Below are 9,735 nucleotides of genomic sequence, written 5' to 3'. Positions count from 1 at the left end.
TCCCCACTTTGCTCCCTGGGCCCCCATTATTATTTTTCCTCCAGTCCTTATTTTGCCGTCTTAAATGGGACTGAATGCTTTGCAGAGATAAGAATTTTTGCCCCAATTACCCGAAGCTACTGTTGTCAAGAACAGCTCGTGCTACCAAAACTAAATCATTCAATTTAGCCGTGCATTTTTTAAGAGTGCATGGGGTGCTAACAAGGTCATGGTTTAGTAATGTGCTGTTGTAGATATATCCCCATCTCCGTGTATTTCTTAAGGAACCTCTACATGATACATAGAGTCTTAGAATTGCAGGGGCTCGTCCACTCCAATCCTCTGTGATGCAGGAAGTACATAAAGCATAAATATGGGCGATGGGCCAATTTCAAGAGCCTTTGCTGCAGTCCTCACCCCCGGACTGGAGCAGAGTCTGTCTCATGAATAGTCAACATGCTGCCTTCGAGATGCTGATGGACTACATATCCCATGGCCCATGCTGGCTACAGCTGATGGGAGCTGGAGTCCAATAACAGTGGTGGCATTTTGGCTCTCATTTTTCAGTGGTGCCCTGTGTGATGCACTTGATTAAGGAAAACAGATTTGCAGAGAGAGAGAGAGAAACTATCTTAGGCAAGATTGCATATTAGGAAAAATCCACTTATGAATTTATAGAATCATAGAATCATAAAGTTGGAAGGGAAGTCGGGTCACAAACTGTTGGACATGACTAAACGACTAAACAACAACCGAATCTTAGTATTGGAAGGGACCCTAAAGGTCTTCTAGTCCAACCCCCTGCAATTCAGGAATTTTCATGAGGAATAATAATAATAATAATTTATTATTTATACCCCGCCCATCTGGCTGAGTTTCCCCAGCCATTCTGGGTGGCTTCCAATCGAGTGTTAAAAATAACACAGCATTAAATATTAAAAACTTCCCTAAACAGGGCTGCCTTCAGATGTCTTTTAAAGATAAGATAGCTGCTTATTTCCTTGACATCTGATGGGAGGGCATTCCACTGGGCGAGCGCCACTACCGAGAAGGTCCTCTGTCTGGTTCCCTGTAACCTCACTTCTTGCAATGAGGGAACCGCCAGAAGGCCCTCGGTGCTGGATCTCAGTGTCCGGGCTGAATGATGGAAGTGGAGACGCTCCTTCAGGTATACAGGACCGAGGCTGTTTAGGGCTTTAAAGGTCAGCACCAACACTTTGAATTGTGCTCGGAAATGTACTGGGATCCAATGCAGATCTCTCAGGACAGGTGCTATGTGGTCCCAGTGGCCGCTCGCAGTCACCAGTCTAGCTGCTGCATTCTGGATTAGTTGTAGTTTCTGGGTCACCTTCAAAGGTAGCCCCACGTAGAGCGCATTGCAGTAGTCCAAGCGGGAGATAACTAGAGCATGCACCACTCTGGCAAGGCAGTCCGTGGATAGATAGGGTCTCAGCTTGCATACCAAGTGAAGCTGGTAGACACCTGCCCTGGACACAGAATTGACTTGCGCCTCCATGTACAGCTGCGAGTCCAAAATGACTCCCAGGCTGTGCACCGGGTCCTTCAGGGGCACAGTTACCCAATTCAGGACCAGGGAGTCACCTACACTCGCCCGCCTCCTGTCCACCCAAAACAGTACTTCTGTCTTGTCAGGATTCAACCTCAATCTGTTAGCCGCCATCCATCCTCCAACCGCCTCCAGGCACTCACACAGGACCTTCACCGCCTTCACTGGCTCTGAATTAAAAGAGAGGTAGAACTTAGAGATGAACTTAAGATTTCAACAACAAGAGAGAAAGAAAAATGGAAAAATGGAAAGACACATAAATTGACTGACTTGCTCATCCACTACCACCGCCACTGGATGGAAGGACTAGATGACCTTCAGAGTCGCTTCCAGCTTTTCAATTCTATGAAACAGAAGAGTGGGGGTTGGAAAAAGGGCAGGAAGAAGAGAGGTTTTTCCTCTTATTAAGGCCTCTCACTAGCAAACAACCACTTTCGTTCACAGAGTATCACTGGAAGTTTACAGCACCCCACGACCCACAAACTGAAGAGAAAGAAACTGCAACCCAACGGCGGATTGGTGAGCTCCTAAAACAGGGCCATCTGGATTGAAATTCGCCGCAAGCTTTGTTTTCCTGCTCAAGGTAATCTCTGGTTTTACTTGAGAACTTTGATAAGGTGTCTAATTGCATCTGGAGAAGCCCTTAGGTATCCCAGAAATCAATTTGCCTCCCTTTTGGTATCGACCGGGGTCTGCCTGCAGATATTTTCTCACGATCCAGGATCCCAGCGAAGACTAAGAGGTTCCCATAGAACTCCCTTCTCTGCACTTTCCCTGATTTAGCTTCTTCTTCTTCTCCCCCTCTTCCCAGGGCCAGTTTCTTTGCCTTCTTTGAATTATTGATTGACAGACTCAAGTGGCGCTGCCTCCAGCGCTTGCACACTTAACAGGTTTGGAGGGGTGGAAAGCCATTAGACTGTAATGGTTTCCCAGTTTCTCAAATGCACCCTGGTGGGTTACACAGCCTATTTGTAAATCAATGAATTAATTATTGTGCGGAGAAGCACCGGGAGTGCGGTGCTTTGCAACAGAGACCATAGGGTGCCCATGGAAACGATGCCAATCGACATCTCCACATGCCTTCCAAACACTCCCTTGACACGTTGGGCTGATAGTTTTTGTTTCAGCTGTTTGCTGCCTCTGGCCAGCCTAGAGGACATTTCACACAGCAACAGAAACCCATGGCTGGGTTATGTCTCTTCGTGCTGTGGGAACCTCACGATGGAGCCCATAGTTGGTGCTGGTCGCCGAAAGACTTTTATTACAACGTTGAAAGGATGAAACGTCAGCCTTTCAGAAGCATAGAGGTAGCCCGTGCGGTGCTCTTCAGATGCTACAGACTACCATACCCATCGTCCATGGCCATTGCCCATGCTGACTGTGGATGATTGAAGTTGTAGTCCAAAGCAGCCAGCATACACCAGGTTGAGCCCCCGTGCAATAACACAATGGGTAGAAGAAAGAACCTCCCTATATATCCTGTACAGATGTCACTGGCAAAGAGATATCTAACAGAGCATATGGGCGGCTTCCAACAAAATATTAAAATACAGTAATGCATGAAACATTGAAAGCTTCCCTAAACAGGACTGCCTCCTAAAAGTCTGGTAGTTGTTCTTCTCTTTGACATCTGGTGGGAGGGTGTTCCACAGGGCGGGAGCCACTACCGAGAAGGCCCTCTGCCTGGTTCCCTGTAAGTTGGATTCTCACAGTGAGGGAACCACCAGAAGGCCCTCGGCGCTGGACCTCAGTGTCCGGGCAGAACGATGGGGGTGGAGACGCTCCTTCAGGTATACTGGGCCGAGGCCGTTTAGGGCTTTAAAGGTCAGCACCAGCACTTTGAATTGTGCTCGGAAACATACTGGGAGCCAATGTAGATCTTTCAAGACCTGTGTTATGTAGTCTCGGCGGTTGCTCCCAGTCCCCAGTCTAGCTGCCGCATTCTGGATTAGTTGTACTTTCTGGGTCACCTTCAAAGGTAGCCCCACATAGAGCACATTGCAGTGGTCCAAGCGAGAGAAAACCAGAGCATGCATACCAGATGGAGCTGGTAGACAGCTGCCCTGGACACGGAATTGACCTGTGCCTCCATGGACAGCTGTGAGTCCAAAATGACTCCCAGGCTGCGCACCTGGTCCTTCAGGTCACAGTTACCCCATTCAGGACCAGGGAGTCCTCCACATCCACCCGCCTCCTGTCCCCCAAAAACAGTACTTCTGTCTTGTCTGGATTCAGCCTCAATCTGTTAGCCGCCATCCATCCTCCAACCGCCTCTAGACACTCACACAGGACCTTCACCACATATATACCTACCAGGGAGTCAGCTCCATTGAGCTCAGTTGACGCCTGCTTCTTAGTAGACACGCAAAGGCTTGATAGCACCATGAAATCATTCTATGCTGGTAGGGAGTGACTGGTGCTGCCTGGGAATTTGCAGAAACCAGAAATATTGTGGTTTTTAAAATGTACAGTGTAATTTATGAGTTTGGCCTCATCAAAGCAAAATTCAGGTGAAGTCATGCCAATGCCATATTTTGGTTTGCCATCTTGATTAAAGATGGTGCCTGATGTCTAAAAGGTTGACAATGCCTGTCACCCCCACTGCAGGAACCCTTGTGTATAGTTCGGTGACAATATCTCCAGAGGCGGACAAACCTTTAGAGAACTGGCAGGAGGATAGATAGACAAACCACTTTCCAAAATATAGTACATTTTTGGACATCCTGCTTTATTCTCCTAATATGGGACAAAATCTTAAATAGCAGGTCTCCTTGGGCAACAGTGTAGGCTGCATGGAGGCAACCTTTGTTTACAACCAAGGAGAAAGAAAGGAAATTCGAGTGACTCTCAGGGATAAATGGTAATTCTCTTTCGCATAACTAATCTTGATGCTGGTTTATTTTCCCCAGCCAAAGACTAATAACATAAGGGTCGAGAGACAAGGCAAATGCAAATGCAAATGTTATATTATATATATATATATATACACACACACACACACACACACACACACACAGCCTGAGTACCAGCACAGCAAAATCCTCCTTTTTAAGACCCCTCTGCCACTTTGCTATTGTTCCTGTGCTATATCTTTTTGCACCATTTTGTGCATTTTTCCTGGGTCTTAGACTCATGAAAAGGAGGGGGGGAAGCCCCGATGTAGAATAAGCTTCTTATTCATTGCAATGGGACCTCATCTAGTAAAAATAATTAGACCTGCAGGGAACTGTTCCTGTGTGTTGCCAGCACCAGCCAGCGAACCCCTCAAAGCACGCCTGTTTTAGCTCAGAGGTTTACTGATGTGCTCCCAGTAGGGCTGTTCCTCATCGCGAAACCTGAATATTGCTGTAGACCTTTCATGCATTGAAGAGGAAGACTCGACAAAAGGGATTTTAAGATTCTAGGTCAGGGAAGAAGAAAAGGCTGACGTATGAAAGGATAGCAGAATTACCAGAGGTCGGGTGGGAGGCATGGCGCAGCGATAGTAAAGGTGCAGAGGATGTTAATGTTCCCCCCCCCCATGTTGGGGAGGGGGGGAAAGGAATTTCAGGACGTGAAGATTTTACATACCTCTGCATGACAAACCTCCTTCTTTCCCAACGTAGTAAAATAAAATAGAACTGAGCATCATCAGCATACTGGCGATGGGAGTTAGAGTCCAATGGCAGTGCTACAGGTCCAGTATCCCTGAATATCCCTGATGGGATCACAGGTCCCATCCCTGAAGTGGAAGGAGTTTGTAATTTCAGTGGACCCCTACCAAGAAGAGCTGCATCTAATATCCATCCGTTTTTAAAGATGTGGGGGTGGGCAATATCTCTTTCCTCCACTCCCCATTGTTGGAAGTCAGTTCATGTAAGTTTGAAAAACAATACCAACTTGATTTGTTAGCAAATCAATCAATAGCAATTCTGATTCTCCATCGCAGACCCCAGCCAGCCTACAAAGATAATGGGATGCAAAACTTCTTAATACAATCTTATCTATGAAATCCCTGGAGAAAATGATTTGCGGAATGTGTGCTTTTTTTTTGTTTTCTTGTTTTTTGCACCAAGCAAACCAAGAAGCAAGTGCGAATACAGAAAAGAAATCCTTTGAAATGACTCACTGAAAATGCAATAAGCAGACTGTGATGGCCTGGGATTTGGACTCAGAGGCTGAACCTAAAGAATCCCAGCCTGCACAAGAGTCCCCGCCTCCAGAACCAGCTGAGCCGGGGCTGGGGCCTGAGCCTGAAGGGTCCTCACCTGTGCTGGATCCTCAGGTGCAGGCATCAGCTGAGTCTGTTCTGGCTCCTGAGGTGATGGAGGACCCATTGCCTGCAGGTGCTCCACTCTCAGCCCCGTCAGGGGAAGCTGAGGTTGCCTCTGGGTCCGATAACCTCCAGCCTCTCCTGAGCTGCAGAGGCTCAGGGCAGAGAGGTGGAGGGAACTAAGTTCCTGCAGGAGGAGTGCTCGCCTCCAGGCCAGGAGAGGCGAGTCACCTGTGGACTGGGGCCACCCTATGCCTCGGGGCAGATAAAAGCCAGTCAGCCCCAGTCCCAGGTTGCGGGAGCAATGTTGTTGCTAGCCTGTTCCTGCCTGCACCCTGTCCTGCTCTTCTGCCAGAGTTCCTGACCTCACCTCACCTTTGATGGACTGTATCCATACCAGACCCTCGACCTCGGACTGGACTCAGACCTCACCACACGGTTGACCCTCGGGACCAGCACACAGGCCTTTGCAAAACAAAAGCAAATCCTGTCAATAGAGTTTGAGGTTGAGATGAATTTTCTAAACTTCTTTTATAAAGGGTAGGTGCCAGCCATCAATAATACCTTAATGGAGTGGACAAAAGATGTGGGTTGACATGTGTTTCATGGCTCACGATTTCTGGAGGATATTCGGAGATTAAAGTCCAGAGAAAGAAATGCTGAGATCCAGGTAGCTATGATACTATATGATACGATAATCTTTATTGTCATTGTCCCATACAGAACAACGAAATTAAGGCAGCTGCTGGGGCGTAGCTAGCTGCTTGGGCACCAGGGGCGGCAGGGGCGGAGGAGCTGCCCATGGGGGAGGGCAATCCACCCATGGGGGCAGGGCGAGCCACCCACGGGGGCACCGCAGCTATCCGCCCCAGGGGTGGTGCAGTGAGCTGCCCACGGTGTCCGCCTGGTAGACACAAGACCCAATCTGCCATTTCGAGCAGCACAGGGGCCCCGAGCCACCATGTCACTCCCAAGAGAGGCATCTGGCTTGGGTGCACTGCAGGCCCAGGCCCCATGGTAAGTGCCGACCCCTGCAGTGGGCCATTTCATCCCCCCCCCAAGGGTGACATCCGGGGCAGACCTCCCCCTTCCTACACCCCTGGCAGCTGCTGCACCTATGTTCCCTTTGGTGTGTTGTAGTCTGGTGTATATCTATATTCTGGGACGCAGGTGCCACTGTGGTGTAAACCACTGAGCCTCTTGGGCTTGCCAGTCATAAGGTCGGTGGTTTGAATCCCCATGACGGGGTGAGCTCCCGTTGCTCTGTCCCAGCTCCTGCCAACCTAGCAGTTCGAAAGCACACCAGTGCAAGCAGATAAATAGGTACTGCTCCAGTGGGAAGGTAAACGGTATTTCCCTGCACTCTGGCTTCCGTCATGGTGTTTCGTTGTGCCAGAAGCGGTTTAGTCATGCTGGGCACATGACCCAGAAAAGCTGTCTGTGGACAAATGCCAGCATTGGAATGCAGAAATAAATGTTTTTATCACATGTGGTGGGAATGTAGAGAAGTTTAAAAAAATTGGGAAATGATATATAATTAATTGAAGGAAATGTTTAAAATGACATTTGCAAAAAAAACCAGAAGCATTTTTGTTAAGGATTGTATGACAAAACCTGCCAAGGAAAATAAGAAACCTATTTATGTATGCTACAATAGCAGCAAGAGTCTTGATAGCACAAGGATGGAAGAATGAGGAAACCCTGACAAAAGAACAGTGGCAAGAGAAATTGATGAACTTTGCGGAACTTGCTAAATTGACATACAAATATGTGAGACAAGGACAACTGTGACTTCAAGGAGGAATGGGAACATTTCACAAATTATTTAAAAATACAACAAAATGAACTGGACTCCTTGGCAGGTTTTGAATAAACATACACAAATTTATTGTTGATAACATGATGGACAGATATGTAAGGGTATATAAAATTTTATAATATGCAGAGAAAATATGTGCAGCGAAATCAGGGAGAGGAGCTGAGGGAAGTCTTGGGGGGGAGGGGAATAAGGGGGAAATTATGTCGGTGGTTAAATGGTTTGATAATTTGTTATGTGGAAATTGAGCAATAAAAAATATTTTCAAAAATAAATAAAAATAAATTGGTAAGATTGCTAGATTACAGAATAAAGAAACTTAAAGTTTATTAGTCCTGGCAAACAAAGTCATTCTGAGTAGCAGCTTCACGGGTTCACCAGGAAGTGAACAAATGGAAAGGGGGGAAGGAGGAGGAGGAGGAGGAGGAGGAGGAGGAGGAGGAGTTTGGATTTGATATCCTGCTTTATCACTACCCTAAGGAGTCTCAAAGTGGCTAACAATCTCCTTTCCCTTCCTCCCCCACAACAAACACTCTGTGAGGTGAGTGGGGCTGAGAGACTTCAAAGAAGTGTGACTAGCCCAAGGTCACCCAGCAGCTACATGTGGAGGAGTGGGGAAGCGAACCCGGTTCACCAGATTACGAGTCTACTGCTCCTATCCAGCAGGAAGGAAGGCCTGAGAAGAAGCAGCGGAGGAAGCCGCCCATAGGGATGGGGTAAGCCACCTATGGTACCGGGTGCACCGTGGGGCCTCCAGAGTCTGCCTGCCTCCTCCCACTCAGTCGCCCTACAGCTAGAGAGGAGGCAGCGGGCGAACCATTGGGGCAGCGTGGAGCCTGCGTGCGCCCAAGCCACCGCATCTCTCCCAGGAGAGACGCATGGCTCGGGCGCACTGAAGGCCCCGCGGTGAGTGCCACCCAGCATTTTGTCACCCCCTCAGTGGTGACACCCGGGGAGGCCCGCACCCACCACACACCCCTACCTCCGCCCCTGCCAAGAAGCAAATCTACAGGCAGCTGCTCAATAAGGATGTGTCCAAGGAAACGGGGGCAATTGGCAGGCCCCCAACTGGCTCCAGCCCACCGGCCGGCAGCCGGGCGATCTCCGGTCCTTGGATCAGCATGTAACTGCGACCCAAGCTTCAGAAGCCTTCAGAAGCTGAGCACAGAAGCCATCAGAGATAAGAACTCTTCGCAACAGAAGGGCAGATAGAGGCTGTGTAGAGCATATTTGTTGTTGTTGTTGTTGTTGTTGTTGTTGTTGTTGTTGTTGTTTAGTCGTTTAGTCGTGGCCGACTCTTCGTGACCCCATGGACCAGAGCACGCCAGGCACTCCTGTCTTCCACTGCCTCCCGCAGTTTGTTCAAACTCATGCTGGTAGCTTCAAGAACACTATCCAACCATCTCGTCCTCTGTCGTCCCCTTCTCCTTGTGCCCTCCATCTTTCCCAACATCAGGGTCTTTTCCAGGGAGTCTTCTCTTCTCATGAGGTGGCCAAAGTATTGGAGCCTCCGCTTCAGGATCTGTCCTTCCAGTGAGCACTCAGAGCTGATTTCCTTCAGAATGGATAGGTTTGATCTTCTTGCAGTCCATGGGACTCTCCAGAGTCTCCTCCAGCACCATAATTCAAAAGCATCAATTCTTCGGCGATCAGCCTTCTTTATGGTCCAGTTCTCACTTCCATACATCACTACTGGGAAAATCATAGCTTTAACTATACGGACCTTTGTTGGCAAGGTGATGTCTCTGCTTTTTTACAGAGTGTATTTACAGGCATTTTATTCAGCATCAGAACAAAGGGGGAAACATGTCTTCTCCCCTTCGTGTCCAAGCAAGCAACATAAGCAAAAGCTATACACACAACGGAAGTTCCCAGAAAGCTGTGCTGGAATGTAAACAGACATGTGACATACAACAACTCCACATATCTGTTAAGGTGGAACAGAATATCGTAACAGCCCACACCCACTGCACCCCCCCTTCCTCCGCCCCTGCTGAGATACAAACATAGCTGTCAAGTGTCCCTTATTTGAAGGGACAGTCCTTTATTCCAGCGCCATGTCCCGCTGCTATCCCTTATTGATGGATGTCCCTTAAATGATGTTCCTTAAATTTCAAAGGA

General features: G+C 48.3%; 1 long non-coding RNA gene across 1 annotated transcript; it reads left to right on the top strand.

Moving 5' to 3' along the window:
- Nucleotides 1-1,979: 1,979 nt before the first annotated feature.
- Nucleotides 1,980-9,467, top strand: LOC308470573. Its single transcript, XR_013982483.1, has 3 exons — nt 1,980-2,129; nt 6,338-6,468; nt 9,387-9,467. It is a non-coding gene; the product is annotated as an uncharacterized lncRNA (long non-coding RNA).
- The last annotated feature ends 268 nt before the right edge of the window (nt 9,468-9,735 follow it).

Source organism: Podarcis pityusensis, assembly GCF_964106645.2.
Source record: "Podarcis pityusensis genome assembly, chromosome: 1".
NCBI classification, from domain to species: domain Eukaryota; kingdom Metazoa; phylum Chordata; class Lepidosauria; order Squamata; family Lacertidae; genus Podarcis; species Podarcis pityusensis.
Note: the sequence above shows the minus strand (reverse complement) of the source record. Positions and strands in the feature narration are given on the sequence as shown.